Source organism: Salmo salar, chromosome ssa16, assembly GCF_905237065.1.
Source record: "Salmo salar chromosome ssa16, Ssal_v3.1, whole genome shotgun sequence".
Classification (NCBI taxonomy): Eukaryota; Metazoa; Chordata; class Actinopteri; order Salmoniformes; family Salmonidae; genus Salmo; species Salmo salar.
This window is the reverse complement of record NC_059457.1, coordinates 24,288,361-24,306,383: the sequence shown is the minus strand read 5'-3', so window position 1 is coordinate 24,306,383 and position 18,023 is coordinate 24,288,361. Positions and strand designations below refer to the sequence as shown.

The 18,023-nt window shown below is 45.2% G+C and overlaps 2 long non-coding RNA genes across 2 annotated transcripts; both read left to right on the top strand.

Moving 5' to 3' along the window:
* Positions 1-753: 753 nt before the first annotated feature.
* LOC106573437 (beta-1,4-N-acetylgalactosaminyltransferase 3) lies at positions 754-4,665 on the top strand. Its single transcript, XR_001321345.2, has 6 exons — positions 754-1,779; positions 1,942-2,095; positions 2,590-2,662; positions 2,773-2,925; positions 3,187-3,313; positions 3,451-4,665. It is a non-coding gene; the product is annotated as a beta-1,4-N-acetylgalactosaminyltransferase 3 (long non-coding RNA).
* Positions 4,666-5,754: 1,089 nt separating this feature from the next.
* LOC123727802 (uncharacterized) lies at positions 5,755-16,149 on the top strand. The gene is made up of 2 exons (XR_006759702.1): positions 5,755-5,989; positions 14,880-16,149. It is a non-coding gene; the product is annotated as an uncharacterized lncRNA (long non-coding RNA).
* Positions 16,150-18,023: the final 1,874 nt, after the last annotated feature.

Genomic DNA, 18,023 nt, shown 5'->3' with positions numbered 1-18,023 from the left:
ACCCCTCCTGACTATGACGAATATGCTCAGAGATGACGACACAAACTCTTCTCCCTGCCACAGGCCGACAGGGCACCTACACACACAAACATGTCTGAGACTCTCACATACAAGAAGAGGAGGAGGAGGAAGAGGAGAGAATCTAATGCAGCAGCTGTAGTAGAGCAGCAAGCCGGAGTCCAGACCAGAGCAACTGAACTGGATGGGTTTGAGATCCCTCTTGGTCATGGGTCACACAAACCTATACAGACTACACCAGAAGAAAAGCTGAGACCAGAAGACAGACAAGCAGATAGACCAGCTGAACAGCTCAGACCAGCACAAAAAACCAGGAGGGAATCCAGCAGACAGAGAAGGTCTGGGTCCAGCAGACCAAAATCAACCCAGACCAAGAGAGGGACCAGCAGAACAGAACTCAATTGGGTTAACGATTTTACCTGCACCACAAAATCTAGACCAGAACATGCCAGCAGAGAGAGACAGGCCAGCAGAGAGAGACAGGCCAGCAGAGAGAGACAGGCCAGCAGAGAGAGACAGGCCAGCAGAGAGAGACAGGCCAGCAGAGAGAGACAGGCCAGCAGAGAGAGACAGGCCAGCAGAGAGAGACAGGCCAGCAGAGAGAGACAGGCCAGCAGAGAGAGACAGGCCAGCAGAGAGAGACAGGCCAGCAGAGAGAGACAGGCCAGCAGAGAGAGACAGACCAGCAGAGAGAGACAGGCCAGCAGAGAGAGACAGACCAGCAGAGAGAGACAGGCCAGCAGAGAGAGACAGGCCAGCAGAGAGAGACAGGCCAGCAGAGAGAGACAGACCAGCTGACAGAGAAAAGCTAGCAGACGGACCAGCAGACGGACCAGCAGACAGAGACAGACCACAAGTTAGGCTTCCCCAGCTGCAAGGGAGGCGCCGGCGCGTTCAACAGCCTGGTCAGAGGGGGGGGACTAAGATTAAACCACCCCTAGTGAAGTTGTACCACAAAGCAACTGTGACCAGGAAGAGAGTCCAGGGCCTAGAGACAGATATCATCCTCCGAGCACAAACACATATAAAGTCACGACCGCAACCTGACTATGACAACACAGTCCACTGTGCTCTGCCCCCTGGCGTGATCAGCGGAAGGAACCATCTGGTTGAAGGGATTGACAGAGTGGGGGAGGGTGAAAGAAAGGGGGAGAGAGAGGGTGAAGAGGTGGGTGTGAGTGAGTCTTTATGGAGTCTGGGGTCGAGACTCTGAAGAGGAGGAGGGGCTGGCTTATGACTCCACGCCTCCACCGGTGTTTGACCCTGAGGTAAACTGGGCTCAGACATTCCAGGTGACCCCTGTTAACCTCCAGGCGATGTGTTCTGATTGGATAGACCTCCGCTGTAACGTGTCTGGTAACCTGCTGCTCCGCCCTAGTGATGCTCTGCCTGTCGTCAAGGCCTTCATGGACAAACTAAACCACAGACACAACGGGTGTGTGTGTGTGTGTGTGTGTGTACAGTATATGTGTGTGTGGAAGTTTGTGTTAACCCTGTCCCTCCCTAGGCATTTCTCCCTGGTGCGTGTGCTGAATGTTGAGAGGAAAGTGGATGGGGTTCAGGGCAGCAGGTACTTCCTGGAGCTGGAGCTAAGGGACATAACTGGCCAACACCTTCGTCTGACACACTACATCTATGCTCTGATTCGCCATAATCGATCTCGCCCCAGGGGACTCCTTCGCCCTGCCCCTGAGACGTTGCTATGCAAGCCTCTAGGCTTCCACTGGAACCCGACTGCCACTGTACACTTCATAGTACCAGGTACTACACACACACACACACACACACACACACACACACACACACACACACACACACACACACACACACACACACACACACACACACACACTGCTACTCTCCTAATGTTGTATGGTGATATAATGATGTATTACTCTGTGTATGCGTGCTTGTGTGTTTCAGTAAAGAACCAGGCCCGCTGGGTGCAGCAGCTGATAGTTGACATGGAGGGTCTGTTCCAGACCACTGGAGACCCCTACTTCAACCTCATCATCACTGACTACAACAGCACTGACATGGATATAGAGGCAGCACTAAAGGCATCCATACTGCACAGGTATGCAGAGTGTGGCACAAGTCATAAAATGTTCATATCATTGTCAAACAAATCACCTCAAAGGCTCCCGTAGACTACCTGGGCACATTCCTTCACTCTAAAATAATTTCAGCATCCAAACAGTGATGGAAAGAGACATCTGTTACAAATCACAAAAAAGCGGAATGACATTTTGGAATTGAGACACATGGAGCCTGGATTGAGTTTAGGTTGATGCGTTCCACTGTTGTCTCTGTCTCGGACATTCATCTATGCCTTGGAAAAATGTCACTACATTCTCATCGCAGAGACGAAACCACACCACATTTTGTAGCACATACGACCCGTTTTCAACTCAATTTACACATTTTTGAAGTGGCTGAGATGCGGTAATGGTAAATGATGGTGTTATAGCCTACAGTTTTGTTGGCATCTTTATTTTATTTATTGTGATAGGCTAACGTTTTAATTGTATGGCTTACTTTCACCCCTGATTACTTGCCTCTGTGAACCAGGTACAAGTACGTGAAGCTGAGTGGAAACTTTGAGCGTTCCGCTGGTCTATAGGCTGGCATCGACCTCATCACTGTGAGTATGACATCCTCAGTGACACCATCACTATGTGATAGACTGGGTGTGTCCTGTTTTGTGTCCTTAGTTTCATGAAATGGGCATGAATATTTTCTCTTCCTCCCCAGGATGAGCACAGTATAGTGTTTCTGTGTGACCTTCACATCCACTTCCCCCCTCCATCATCGACTCAGTCAGGAAACACTGTGTGGAGGGACACATGGCCTTCGCCCCCATCGTCATGAGACTGGACTGTGGGGCTACGCCCAGGAAGCCCAGAGGTACACGCACACGCATATACACACCAGAGGAGGCTGGTGGGAGGAGCTATAGGAGGACAGGCTCATTTTAATGGCTGGTATGGAATAAATGGAATGGTTAACATATAACACATATGGAAACCACATGATTGACTCCGTTCGATATATTCTATTCTAGCCATTGCAATGAGGCCGTCCTCCTATAGATTATCTCACCAGCCTTCACTGATATACACACCTCCACCTCTCTTTCTTTCTCTCTCCTCTCTCGTTGTGTTCCAGGTTACTGGGAGGCGAATGGGTTTGGTCTGCTGGGGATCTATAAGTCTGACCTGGATGCAGCAGGAGGCATGAACACACACGACTTCACTGACCGCTGGGACGGAGAGGACTGGGAGCTGCTGGACAGGTGTGTGTGTGTGTGTTTGTTTGTTTGTCTGTGTTGGGTTGTTTGGTGCATGTCTGTGTATGTTCTATTGCTCATGCCTGCTCTAACAATCTGATCATTAATAGCATTTTGTGGCTCTCCCCTGCTCTGTGTCTCAGGATTCTGCCGATTCTGTCGAGTCTTGAGGTGGAGCGTATCTACCTGAGGAACTTCCTGCATCACTAGCATTCTAAACGTGGTATGTGGAACCGGCGCACTCAACACAGCGGCACGTAACCCACAACAACACAGCCAAATTGTACAACGATGCAGCCGTAACCCACTACGACGCAGCCGTAACCCACTACGACGCAGCTGTAACTCACGACGACACATCCGTGGCCACAAGGAAATCAAGGAAACTGCCGCACTTTAATGTCCCCACTCCTCGCATCAGCCATTTCCATCTGTCGACTGGTTAACGAGAGGGCAGGACAGAGGAGATTCCTGACACACCATTGGGTGATATCTCCTGTCACTCAAACTGTTTGAGGGTGTGGTGATTATGGAAAACAGAACATAGTACTAACTGTCCTGGAAGAAGACACTCCTGAACTAGTGCAGAGGTACTTCAATCTTAACATGGAGGTCCACAGTACTACTGGTTAGCCACACACACACACACACACACACACACACACACACACACACACACACACACACACACACCTTGTTAAATATCAGTGATCACACAGTATTTGTATGTAATCAGGGCCTTGCTTATTTATTGACAATGACAGGATGCACCAATGTTACACTTTACTCTAACAGTGTAATACTGTATTTCAGTTTAAAACATGGTTTTATTAATATAATTAATTAAGATGGGGAAAGAGGGATGACTTCTGATAGAAGTGACTATTATTCAGGCTTGGGGGGGCTTACTGTACTGGATGGGGATATTTCCCTTAAAGCAATGTGCATTATGAAGCCCTGTATTCACCAGAGGGATTGCCAGAGCTCTACTACTGACTCTTGGATGTGACATTGTGCCTATTGTATGTGTCCTTCAAAGCGCTGTCCATTTAATTTTCTATGGATTACACTTAAGAGGATCCCGCACCCAAACGCTTTTGGAGATATTTTGAGCAAGTTAACCATTTTTTATGCAACACTGTGCCTTCTCTACAGCTCCCCCAAAATGAGAAAACTTTTGTAATTGGAAAGTACAACCTGAACATGTCAGTTAAAAATGCAAAATGTTGTTTTCTATTTCACAATAAGATTAGGAGTATCACAGGACCTTGTATATACAGTTGAAGTGGGAAGTTTACATACACAGGTTGGAGTCATTAAAACTCGTTTTTCAAACACTCCACAAATTTTGGCAAGTCGGTTAGGACATCTACTTTGTGCATGACACAAGTCATTTTTCCAACAATTGTTTACAGACAGATTATTTCACTTATAATTAATTGTATCACAATTCCAGTGGGTCAGAAGTTTACATACACTAAGTTGACTGGGCATTTAAACAGCTTGGAAAATTCCAGAAAATTATGTCATGGCTTTAGAAGCTTCTGATAGGCTAATTGACATAATTTGAGTCAATTAGAGGTGTACCTGTGGATGTATTTCAAGGCCTACCTTCAAACTCAGTGCCTCTTTGCTTGACATCATGGGAAAATCAAAAGAAATCAGCCAAGACCTCAGAAAATAAATGTAGACCTCCACAAGTCTGGTTCATCCTTGGGAGCAATTTCCAAACGCCTGAAGGTACCACGTTCATCTGTACAAACAATAGTACGCAAGTATAAACACCATGGGACCGCACAGCCGTCATACCGCTCAGGAAGGAGACGTGTTCTGTCTCCTAGAGATGAACGTACTTTGGTGAGAAAAGTGCAAATCAATCCCAGAACAACAGCAAAGGACCTTGTGAAGATGCTGGAGGAAACAGCAACAAAAGTATCTATATCCACAGTAAAACGAGTCCTATATCGACATAACCTGAAAGGCCACTCAGCAAGGAAGAAGTCACTGCTCCAAAACTGCCATAAAAAAGCCAGACTACGGTTTGCAACTGCACATGGGGACAAAGATCGTACTTTTTGGAGAAATGTCCTCTGGTCTGATGAAACAGCACTGCCCCCTCAAGATTCAGGTTTTGGCCTGCCATATGAGTTCTGTTATACTCACAGACACCATTCAAACAGTTTTATAAACTTTAGGGTGTTTTCTATCCAAATCAAACAATTATATGCATATTCTAGTTTCTGGGCAGGAGTAATAACCAGATTAAATCGGGTACGTTTTTTTTATCCGGCAGTGAAAATACTGCCCCCTATCCTAAACAGGTTAACGAGAGTCTTGTCTTTAAAATGGTGTAAAATACTCATATGTTTGAGAAATTGAAGTTATAGCATTTATGAGGTATTTGTATTTCGCGCCACGCGATTCCACTGGCTGTTGATTAGGGGTGGGACGCTTGCCCAGGGAGGTTAAAATGGAGAACACCGTTCTGAGAGAAGCCTTACTTGACATATAGACTAGATCCATGAGAGAGAATCTGGTACTTACAGGTATCCAAGATAAAGAAAGAGAAGTTCCTGAATCTGTAGTTAGAGAGTTCCTCCTTACAGCGCTTCAGATTCCACTCGAAGATATCGACAAAACCCAACTCGAACGTGTACACTGCTTCGGACAGAGAGGGCAAAGGTATGAACGTCCAATCGTTGCCAAATTTGCTTCCTTTAAAAGATAAAATAATGGTTAAAACCCTGGGTAAAAGACTTGCTGGGACCAAAATTGGCATGAATGACCAGTTCTCGAAGGAAATTGCAGAACGGCGTAAAGTTCTGTATCCAATTTTCAAGGATAATAGATGAAAAGGGAAACGAGTAGCTCTCGTCGTTGATAAACTATATATTAATAACCAGTTGTTCAGAGACACAAAGACTACTCCATGGTTATTTTAAAAATTACAAAGTTCTTATAGACGAGGAAAATAATGAAACAATTCTAGCCCGGATATGGATTGTAACAATACAATAAAAAATATAGCATTTCTATATATCTTCAAATATAAGTAATTGGAACACACAAGCACTAATTCAACATGGTGAGGATAAAAAGTCCGTAAACAGAAGACGTTTGGTGTGTGTTTATTTTTTATTTGTTTTGTTATGTTTGGGAAAGTGTGGCATTGAGTGAGAAAGGAAATGGTTGCATATCCCAGAGCCAATGTATTGCTGTGAGCCGGGGTGTGAGAGCTTTCAATGTTGTTCAGATGATGGATATACTTTTATAATGAATTTTATGTCTTATTTATTTATTGTCCTATCATGGTGGAACTGTTTTAAAATAAATTATACATTTAATTTATTTATTGTCCTATCATGGGGAACTACATTTTTAAAATAAATTATATATCTAATTTATTTATTTATGATCCTATATTGATGGAACAGTCCACAATCCTATACCCTAGACACCAACCTGAATGACCCAGATACTAAGGAGAAGTCCCTAACTGTTTTATGGGCCTGCTGTAAGCGGTCTGTATGCAGCCAAAATGCGGTCAGAGACCTAGAGCAGCACTGCCCCCTCAAGATTCTGAGCCTGCTTGGCAGGGTTGGTCCTGTAGTGGTTCTGAGCCTGCTTGGCAGGGTTGGTCCTGCAAAGCCAAAGCCCCCTGAAGGGAGAGCATACTACACAAGGAAATTCTCAAAGCTGCTATGAGAACCTTGACGACCTTGTACCTAGCCGGTGGGGATTCCGGTGGGGTGCCCCCACCCAGGCAGTAGCAGTGCTGGCAACACTAGCTGCAGTAACCCATGGGAAGGGGGTCACACTCGGACATTCAGAGAGGGGGTATATTATTGTGGCCCTGGTGGCACAAAATCAAAAGTCTGACTGCATGGAGATGCTTGGGAATATGGTCAATACGGGGGACCGTGTTGTGAGTGTTTTCAGGGAAAAGGTGTACATCTGACATCCATCATCTAGGACGTGACAATGGTTAATAAAATCTCGCCATTTCTGCCCATTTTTTTGCACAGTCTTGCAGGCCTTCTCATACAACTGCAACTGTATATGCATTCGTAAATCAAGACCTTTCTTAAGTTGGGCTCTGGGATGGTGCAACTGTTGAGAATGTGAGCCTATGATTGTGTGGTGGGAAAGGGCTTTAGGTGTGCATGATCGTGTGGGTGTATGTGTTGTGGCGTACAGCAGGTCAGCCACCAGGGGGAGACTCGTCGAGGCCTGGTAACAGATGGAGTATACATCACGAGGCGATGGCTCCATCTGCTGGACGGGCTCTCCAGCCAGGACTAATTGGGGCTGATTGGGAGCTGGTGAGTAATCAAGGGCAGATTGCTCACCAGCTGTGCAAGGCCCACACAGGGGGTGGGGAGAAAGAGAGAAAGAAAGAAAGAAAAGAAAAGAAAGGACTCCCGTGGTATTGTTGACAGTTGCAGAGGTAAGAAGAGGGAGTTCAGTTTTGTGCCCGACAGGACACAGCCACACCCGGAATACCAGAAGACGGCATCCCGGAGAGGGTCTCATTGGGGAGACCTATCCTTTTCTTTTTGATCTATTATTTAAATAAACACCCTTGAAACTGAGCTAATCCTCTGTCCGTGTCTGATCTGGGTAAACGTCTTGACCAAACCCCCTGGTCTGCCGCAGTGCGTATCCCACAACTGTTGCGAAGGAGTAAAAGATGTTCGGGACAATAAAGGATGATTCACAATAATTGTTTGCTAATATAATTATTGCTTGTAATAATGTCATTTTCGTAATGGCGAGACTGGTGAGAGGTAAAATCCTTTGCATAAATTGCCTACATTACTACAAATATTAATAGCTAATTTTGGAAAATAAGAAACAGGATTTTTAAAATATATATATTTTTTGATGGCTATATATAATACAAATCGAGGTGAGAGCAATGGAAATGCATTTGGTGGTTGATCTACTTCTGTTCTGTAAATGGCACTGTGTGCTCTTTTCCAAGGATGGATCCCAGTCTGTCAGGGCTATGCGATAAGGGGGGGTCAGGGGTGGTCTGCCGGCATTGGGATGACAACCCAACTCGGGATGAGGAGGGCTTTTAGCGGGTGGAATAGTGAAGACCAATTGGAGGTTTACTTAGTAGCAATGCAAATATCATGGTACAGCTATATAGACACTCAATCATCATGTTACTTTTTAATGGTACGTTTACAAACATATATTTTGATAAATAGAATTGAAAGTTGTGTCTCATTGTGGTAAATGGTGAAATAAGTATAGCCAGTTACAACTGTAATGGCCTAGCAGATAATAAGAAAAGACGATCAGTATTTACCTGGTTAAAAGAGAAGGAATATAATATCTATTGTTTACAGGAAACCCATTCAACAATTTTAGATGAAGTTTTGTGGAAAAAGGACTGGGTTGCGAAATATATTTCTTCCATGGGCAGAAATGAACAGTAATTTTGATCCAAATGTGCAAAATGTCCAAACAGATCATCAAGGTAGATGGATTATTTTAAATATTTTATTGGACAATAAACAGATATGCTTTATTAACCTATACAGTCCAAATAATGATGATCCAAGCTTCTTTGAAAATATATGTAAGAAATTATCAACTCTACAAGCAACACTAAATCAAAGTTTATTTGTCATGTGCGCCGAATACAACAGTGAAATGCTTACTTACAGGCTCTAACCAATAGTGCAAAAATGGTATTAGGTGAACAATAGGTAGGTAAAGAAATAAAATAACAGTAAAAATACAGGCTATATACAGTAGCGAGGCTATAAAAGTAGTGAGGCTACATACAGACACCGGTTAGTCAGGCTGTTTGAGGTAGTATGTACATGTAGATATGGTTAAAGTGACAATGCATATATGATGAACAGAGAGTAGCAGTAGCGTAAAAGAGGAGTTGGCGGGTGGTGGGTGGGACACAATGCTGATAGCTCGGTTAGCCAATGTGTGGGAGCACTGGTTGGTCGGCCCAATTGAGGTACTATGTACATGAATGTACAGTTAAAGTGACTATGAATATATGATAAACAAAGAGTAGCAGCAGCCTAAAAAGAGGGGTTGCGGGGGCACATAATGCAAATAGTCCGGGTAACCATTTGATTACCTTTTCAGGAGTCTTATGTCTTGGGGGTTAAAACTCTTGAGAAGCCTTTTTGTCCTAGACTTGGCACTCCGGTACCGCTTGCAATGCGGTAGTAGAGAGAACAGTCTATGACTGGGGTGGCTGGGGTCTTTGACAATTTTTAGGGCCTTCCTCTGACACCGCCTGGTGTAGAGGTCCTGGATGGCAGGCAGCTTAGCCCCAGTGATGTACTGGGCTGTACGCACTACCCTCTGTAGTGCCTTGCAGTCAGAGGCCGAGCAATTGCCGTACCAGGCAGTGATGCAACCAGTCAGGATGCTCTCGATGTTGCAGCTGTAGAACCTTTTGAGGATCTGAGGACCCATGCCAAACCTTTTTAGTTTCCTGAGGAGGAATAGGCTTTGTCGTGCCCTCTTCACGACAGTCTTGGTGTGCTTGGACCATGTTAGTTTGTTGGTGATGTGGACACCAAGGAACTTAAAGCTCTCAATCTGCTCCACTACAGCCCTGTCAATGAGAATGAGGGCGTGCTCGGTCCTCCTGTTCCTGTAGTTCACAATCATCTCCTTTGTCTTGATCACGTTGAGGGAGAGGTTGTAGTCCTGGCACCACACGGTGAGATCTCTGACCTCCTCCCTATAGGCTGTCTCGTTGTTGTCGGTGATCAGGCCTACCACTGCTGTGTCATCGGTAAACTTAATGATGGTGTTGGAGTCGTGCCTGGCCATGCAGGCATGAGTGAACAGAAAGTACAGGAGGGGACTGAGCACTCACCCCTGAGGGGCCCCTGTGTTGAGGATCAGAGTGGCGGATGTGTTGTTACCTACCCTTACCACCTGGGGACGGCCCGTCAAGAAGTCCAGGATCCAGTTGCAGAGGGAGGTGTTTAGTCCCAGTGTCCTTAGCTTAGTGATGAGCTTTGAGGGCTCTATGGTGTTGAACGCTGAGCTGTAGTAAATGAATAGCATTCTCACGTATGTGTTCCTTTTGTCCAGGTGGGAAAGGGCAGTGTGGAGTGCAATAGAGATTGCATGATCTGTGGATCTGTATGCAAATTGGAGTGGGTCTTGGGTTTCTGGGATAATGGTGTTGATGTGAGCCATGACCAGCCTTTCAAAGCACTTCATGGCTACAGACGTGAGTGCTATGGGTTGGTAGTCATTTAGGCAGGTTACCTTAGTGTTCTTGGGCACAGGGACTATGGTGGTCTGCTTGAAACATGTTGGTATTACAGACTCATACAAGGAGGGGTTGAAAATGTCAGTGAAGACACTTGCCAGTTGGTCAGCGCATGCCCGGAGTACATGTCCTGGTAATCCGTCTGGCCCTGCGGCCTTGTGAATGTTGGCCTGTTTAAAGGTCTTACTCACGTCGGCTGCGGAGAGCGTGATCACACAGTCGTCCGGAACAGCTGATGCTCTCATGTATGTTTCAGTGTTACTTGCCTCAAAGCGAGCATAGAAGTAATTTAGCTCGTCTGGTAGGCTCGTGTCACTGGGCAACTCTTGGCTGTGCTTCGCCTTGTAGTCTGTAACAGTTTACAGGTCGTGCCACATCCGACGAGCGTTGAAGCCGGTGTAGTATGATTCGATCTTAGTCCTGTATTGAGGTTTTGCCTGTTTGATGGTTCGTCAGAGGGCATAGCCATTCCGGGATGCTTCCTCAATGCCATCGGAAGCATCCCGGAACATATTCCAGTCTGTGCTAGCAAAACAGTCCTGTAGCTTAGCATTTGCTTCATCTGACCACTTTTTTTATTGACTGAGTCACTGGTGCTTCCTGCTGTAATTTTTGCTTGTAAGCAGGAATCAGGAGGATAGAATTATCGTCAGATTTGCCAAATGGAGGGCGAGGGAGAGCTTTGTACGCATCTCTGTGTGTGGAGTAAAGGTGGTCTAGAGTTTTTTTCCCCTCTTGTTGCACATTTAACATGCTGGTGGAAATTTCGTAAAACGGAATTAAGTTTCCCTGCATTAAAGTCCCCGGCCACTAAGAGCGCCACCTACAATGTTTCCGGATCCACAGGATGAGGGGGTTCTTCATCCTGCACCAGAGCCACCTCCAATGCTGGCGGATCCGCATGATGAGAGGGTTTTTCGTCCTGCACCAGAGCCGCCTGCAATGCTGGCGGATCCGCAGGATGAGAAGGTTCTTCGTCCTGCACCAGAGCCGCCACCAACACTAAACACCCCCCCCAACCCTCCCTTTTGGTTTCAGGTTTTGCGGCCGGAGTTCGCACCTTTGGGGGGGTGGGGTACTGTCACGTCCTGACCATAGTGCTGTTATTTTCTCTGGTAGAGTAGGTCAGGGCGTGACTGGGGGTTTATCTAGTTTATTTTTTCTATGTTGTGTTCTAGTTTCTTTTTTCTATGTTGGGTTTTTTGTATGATTCCCAATTAGAGGCAGCTGGTCATCGTTGTTTCTAATTGGGGATCATATTTAAGTAGTTGTTTTTCCCACCTGTGTTTGTGAGAGATTATTTTGAGTTAGTGCATGTTGCACCTCTGTTGTCACGGTTTGTTGTTTGTTTATAGTTTATTGTTTGTTTGGCTAAGTTTCACAATATAATAAAGATGTGGAACGAAACTCACGCTGCGCTTTGGTCCGTTCCTACACACAGTCGTGACAGTCGGACTCGTTAAAGGAAAGATCTTCTACCAGTTTGTGGTGAGTAATCGCTGTTCTGATGTTCAGAAGTTATTTACGGTCATAAGAGATGGTAGTAGCAACATTATGTACAAAATAAGTAAAAAAAACAAGTTACAAACAACGCTAAAAAAATGAACAAAATAACACAGTTGGTTAGGAGCACGTCAGCCATCCTCTCTGGCGTCATTCTAGTATGATATAGCCTACAGTAGCCTATATGTTGTGTTCAATGCAGGCCTACATTGCATTAAAAACGTTTTTACATTATGAAGGGCTTGACATTAATGATTAAAAAAATTATTGTTCTGTAACACCATGGGCCAAATAGGTGACTGAGTTACATTGTGTTGTATGATGCAAAAAAACACTTTACAAAATACAGTTAATAATTATTACCATACAGAAAATTAGACAATGTAGGTTACCCCTCTGCCTATTTGCTTATTTGCATATTCAAGCCTGTCTCAAAATAAAACACTTCCCCTTTAATTAAGGCATAAGCTTTTTATCTGACTGTCTTTTCGAAGACAGCTTGAAATGTAGCCTACACGTTTTGTGCTCTTGTAGGAAGCAGTAACTCCTCATTGCTGACCTATACTTATCTACAACTGGGTTAATAACTTCACACGCACGGCACTGATCTGAAAAGTTTACGCCGACTCGATCTTGCAAGATTTGTTTTGGTTTGATGCATTAAAAATGTTATGTTGATTTCATCACGGAAAAATCTTTGATTTATATAGTGCAAACTAATGAGCGAACTCAGTGTCATAAGCGTCGTAAGGACAGGACCAAGGCGCAGCGGGTAAAGTGCTCATCTTCTTAATTTATTAGAAATAACACTTAAACAAAAGAAACAAACGACGAAACAGTCCCATAAGGTGCACAGACTATACAGGAAATAACCACAAAACACAAGTGAAACAAACCTCAACTAAATATGGCCTCCAATTAGAGACAACGACAACCAACTGTCTCTAATTGGAGGTCCTACCAAAAACCCAACATAGAAATAGAAAACTACATTTAAACATAGAAATAGAACCTAAACCAAAAACACCAAAACAAACACCCCCTGCCATGCCCTGACCAAACTACTATGGCAAATAATCCCTTTTACTGGTCAGGACGTGACAGTACCCCCCCCCAAAGGTGCAGACCCCGAATGCACCTCCAAAACCCCACAAAAACAACCCCAAACTTAAAGGGAGGGAAGGGAGGGTGGCCACCGTCAATGACGGTCCCTGTGCTACACCCCCCCTTCCCAATCCTCCCACTACGGAGGTGGCTCTGGCTCTGGGCGTAGCTCAGAAGACTCTGGGCTGTGCGGCATCGCTGGAGGCCCCGGGCTGAGAGGCGTCGCTGGAGGCCCCGGGCTGAGGGGCGTCGCTGGAGGCCCCGGGCTGAGGGGCGTCGCTGGAGGCCCCGGGCTGAGGGGGGGTCGCTGGAGGCTCCGGGCTGAGGGGCGTCGCTGGAGCCAATTTACGCAAATCTTTTAATTCCTCATTCAATTGTTTCAGGGCATTTCGAGTAACATTTCCAATTTTCTCTGAGTGTCTAGAGATTTGGTCTAGGGCACATGAAACTCCATACCCAGGGGAAAACACACTAAAGAACCTGGAGGCAGGTGCCTGAGTGTGAGTAATGTCAGCAAGAGACAGGAGGTTTGTAGTCTCTTAAACAGAACCTTCAGATCCTTCTGATTGTTTGGAACGGTTCTCATAGCTATCACCACAAACCCAACAGTGCAAGCATTTGATCCATTAAGATTCATAGAACATTGTTGGCCATAGTCTTAAAAGGCATTTTTCCTGCCAATGCTACAGTAAAGTTCACCACCTTAACCGGACCCAACGCAGGGCCCAGCAGGGCTCTCCTTGCACGATGACCATCTAGTTCAGGGCCACTCCAGGCCTGCGTTGGTCCCTTTGACTCCTTCTACAATTACCATCTTCTGGGTCACTACTCCGGGCCTGCTTTGGTTCCTTTGGCTTGGGACTTATCTCACTCTTATAGAAACATTTTAACATTAACATTTTTAACATTTAGCAGACGCTCTTATCCAGAGCGACTTACAGTAGTGATTGCATACATTTCATTTAATTTCATGCATTTTTTTTTTTTTTTTTACTGGCCCCCTGTGGGAATCAAACCCACAACCCTGGCGTTGCACACACCATGCTCTACCAACTGAGCCACAGGGAAGCATTCTATCTCAGAGACAGGCCCCCTTTGTACTTTGCCTCCGGCCACAAATACTGTACATTTGTATATAAATCATTCCATCCAACCCATAACACATTAATTGCGTCACTTGAGGGGTGCGTCACTTGAGTGGGTTGAGTCACTGACGTGATCTTCCTGTCTGGGTTTGTGCCGTGGGGGAGATCTTTGTGGGCTATACTCGGACTTGTCTCAGGGTAGTAAGTTGGTGGTTGAAGATATCCCTCTAGTGGTGTGGGGGCTGTGCTTTGGCAAAGTGGGTGGGTGCTTCTACAACTGCATTGCTTGCTGTTTGGGGTTTTAGGCGTGGTTTCTGTACAGCACTTTGAGATATCAGCTGATGTAAGAAGGGCTATATAAATAAATTGTATTTTATTTTATTTATATCCTGCCTGGTTGGCCCTGTCCGGGGGTATTAGTCGGACGGGGCCACAGTGTCTCCCAACCCCTCCTGTCTCAGCCTCCAGTAATTATGCTGCAATAGTTTGTGTCGGGGGGCTAGGGTCAGTCTGTTATATCTGGAGTATTTTTTTCCTTCTTATCCGGTGTCCTGTGTGAATTTAAGTATGCTCCCTCTAATTCTCTCTCTCTCTTTCTCTTCTCTCGGAGAACATGAGCCCTAGGACCATGCCTCAGGACTACCTGGCCTGATGACTCCTTGCTGTCCCCAGTCCACCTGGTCATGCTGCTGCTCCAGTTTCAACTGTTCTGCCTGCGGCTATGGAACCCTAACCTGTTCACCGGACGTGCTACCTTGTCCCGGACCTGCTGTTTTCGACTCTCTCTCTCTCTCTCTCTCTACCGCACCTGCTGTCTCTATCTCTGAATGATCGGCTATGAAAAGCCAACTGACATTTACTCTTATGGTACTGACCTGTTGCACCCTCTACAACCACTGTGATTATTATTATTTGACCCTGAAGGTCATCTATGAAAGTTTAAACATTTTGGCCATGTACTGTTATAATCGCCACCCGGCACAGCCAGAAGAGGACTGGCCACCCCTCAGAGCATGGTTCCTCTCTAGGTTTCTTCCTAGATTCTGGCCATTCTAGGGAGTTTATCCTAGCCACCGTGCTTCTACATCTGCATTGCTTGCTGTTTGGGGTTTTAGGCTGAGCTTTTGTATAGCACTTTGTGACGTCGGCTGATGTAAAAAACGGCTTTATAAATACATTTTATTGATTGATTGATTGAGGAGTGTTTTGTGTGCTATAGGGTGAGTGAGTGACTACGTTGTTGTTGTGTGTGTGAGTGAGAATGTAGTCTACTGAGAAGTGCCTGGGGTATGTTTGGTCAACAGCAGATGTTCCACTGTGTTTACATTTTACATTTTAGTCATTTAGCAGACGCTCTTATCCAGAGCGGCTTACAGTAGTGAATACATACATTTCATTTCATGCATTATTTTTGTTGTTGTTGTACTGTTCTATTTATTCAGTAACCTTTCTGCTACTATGTCTGTCCTCAACACAATGTTGCTGCCTGTTCCTCTCCATGTCTCCCCCCCAGCCGCTGCCACACCATAGATCATTCACATGACAGACTCAACACAACCCTGTGCTTTACCTAGCCTCAGTGCTCTCATTTCCTTATACCCCAACCTAACACAGCCCCAGCCTTCTCTCAAAGTCCTGTATCCCAGCCCAAACTAACCCAGTCACATCCCAGCCCCTACTACCAAGCCACAGTCTAACCCTGTCTAATCTCCAGTGCTTAGACTGACATGCATATCTCTGGAAACAGTAATTCATTCTCTCAACACAATGTTTTGACTTCTCTGATACTATCATGATGTAGCCTCCCCGGTGATTTATGCTTTTTCCAGCATCCACAGTGTTTACTGTTTATGATCATAAATAAAGGCAGTCTCTACAAACGTGATAACACTCATTCCTGACTAGCTGGACTCAGCAGGTTAGAGTTAAAGGTACACTCTCTGAGTCTTGAGACATTAGCACTGGGGCCCCGAAGGATTGTGTGGGTTCTCCCATCTTTTTCACACTGTACACAAATGAATGCACCGGCGGTAATCCTGATAATTACAATGTCAAGTTTTCAGATGATACCGACGTTCTTGGTCTGATGTATCAAGATGCTGATACTACTGTGTACAGGTCAGAGATCCAAAGGCTTGTCAAGTGTTGTGATGAGCACCATCTCATCGTTAATGTAAAGAAAACGGAAGAGATGGCGTTTGACCTCAATCTGTCGGTGACGATGTGCCTGTGGTTGTCCGCAATGCCAACATAGCACAGGTTAGTCCGTACAAGTACCTAGGTTTACATACATGTATGGACAATGTATTTAGCTGGAAGGTCCAAGTAGAGAGTGTCTGAAAGAAATGCTCCTGTTCTACCATGCAGTTCTAGACTATCCTGAGATATGGCATCACAGTCTGGTTTGGTCATTTTAAATCACATTTGATTTGTCACGCGCCGAATACAACTGGTGTAGTTTAAAAATAATAACAAAATAGTAACACAAGAGGAATAAAATGAAATACACAAGAACGGAGCTATATACAGGGAGTCCCAGATCAATGTGGAGCTATATACAGGGAGTCCCAGATCAATGTGGAGCTATATACAGGGAGTACCAGATCAATGTGGAGCTAAATACAGGGAGTACCAGAACAATGTGGAGCTATATACAGGGAGTACCAGTACCAGATCAATGTGGAGCTATATACAGGGAGTACCAGTACCAGATCAATGTGGGGCTATATACAGGGAGTACCAGTACCAGATCAATGTGGGGCTATATACAGGGAGTCCCAGATCAATGTGGAGCTATATACAGGGAGTACCAGATCAATGTGGAGCTATATACAGGGAGTACCAGAACAATGTGGAGCTATATACAGGGAGTACCAGTACCAGATCAATGTGGGGCTATATACAGGGAGTACCAGTACCAGATCAATGTGGAGCTATATACAGGGAGTACCAGTACCAGATCAATGTGGAGCTATATACAGGGAGTACCAGATCAATGTGGAGCTATATACAGGAAGTACCAGTACCAGATCAATGTGGAGCTATATACAGGGAGTACCAGTACCAGATCAATGTGGAGCTATATACAGGGAGTACCAGTACCAGATCAATGTGGAGCTATATACAGGGAGTACCAGATCAATGTGGAGCTATATATTGGGAGTACCACTACCAGATCAATGTGCAAAAGTACAAGGCTTTTGATGTAGATATGTAATGTACATGATTGCAGGATAAAGTGACTAGGTATCAGGATAGATAAAAATAAGAGTAAAATAAAGAACAGAGTAGCAGCAGCAAATGATGAGTGTAAAAGTCTGTGAGTGTGTGTGTAATGTGTGTTTGATGTGTCGGTATGCGTGTTTTTTATGCGTGTCTGTTATGCGTGTGTGTGCATGTGTATGTGAATGTCTGAGGGTTTTGTGTGGGAGTGTTAATGTAGTGTGTGTGAGTGAGTGTGTGTATATGGTGTGTATATGGTGTGTATATATAGTCTAGTGCGTGTGCGTAAGGTCAGTGAGAGACAGAGTCAGTGCAGATAGTTTGGGTACTATTAATTGACTATGTAGCAGTCTGGCTATTTAGCGGTCTTATGGCTTGCGGGTAAGAAGCTGTCTCTGAGCCTGGTACCGTTTGCAGGATGGTAGCATTGTGAACAGTCTATGGCTTGGGTGGCTGGAGTCTTTGGCAATTTTTCAGGCCTTCCTCTGACACCGCCTGATATAGAGGTCCTGGATGTACTGGGCTGTCCGCA